The sequence below is a fragment of the Sebastes umbrosus genome, chromosome 3 (assembly GCF_015220745.1).
Source record: "Sebastes umbrosus isolate fSebUmb1 chromosome 3, fSebUmb1.pri, whole genome shotgun sequence".
NCBI classification, from domain to species: Eukaryota; Metazoa; Chordata; class Actinopteri; order Perciformes; family Sebastidae; genus Sebastes; species Sebastes umbrosus.
In genome coordinates this window covers 32,001,589-32,002,144 of record NC_051271.1, presented here as the reverse complement: position 1 = coordinate 32,002,144, position 556 = coordinate 32,001,589, and positions in this window count along the sequence as shown.

The following is a 556-nucleotide window of genomic DNA, read 5'->3' as shown; positions in this document are numbered from 1 at the left end:
GAGTGCAAGTTTTTGGTCAAGACAAAGAAGACGTAAGGCAACTCAACGGGCGGCCTTCGTCGCCGCTAGGTCTTTGATGTTGGGTTGGTGTGTCTGGGCCTTTAGGTTAGGACATACTATATCACAAAAAAAATACTTTCAAAAAGCCTCCAGCCTTTTCTCATTTGGGACAAGAACAATGCAGATGGACAGACACGGAGTGATGGAGTCAAAGTTGTAGAGCCTACCAAACAAAAGAAGAAACGTGACACAGAAGCATAGTTAACTTCCCTGGAGGTTTTCCTGGTCTTACACTTTGATTTTAAACTCTGATTCTTGAACAAATCCTGGCTATAACAAGGTCTGAAGTTACCCTCAACCTCCAGTGAGTCTAAATCTATCTTAAGTGGAGTGGGAAAAAAGCAGGATTAAGGAAGTCAATGCACTGTACCACATGAACTGTATAAATACAACAGGAAAGGTAACACACCCACACACAAGCGCAAGCGCACACACACACACGCACATATAGAGAAAATAAATTCTATTTTTCACTGTTCCAAAGTAGCTGCTTTGA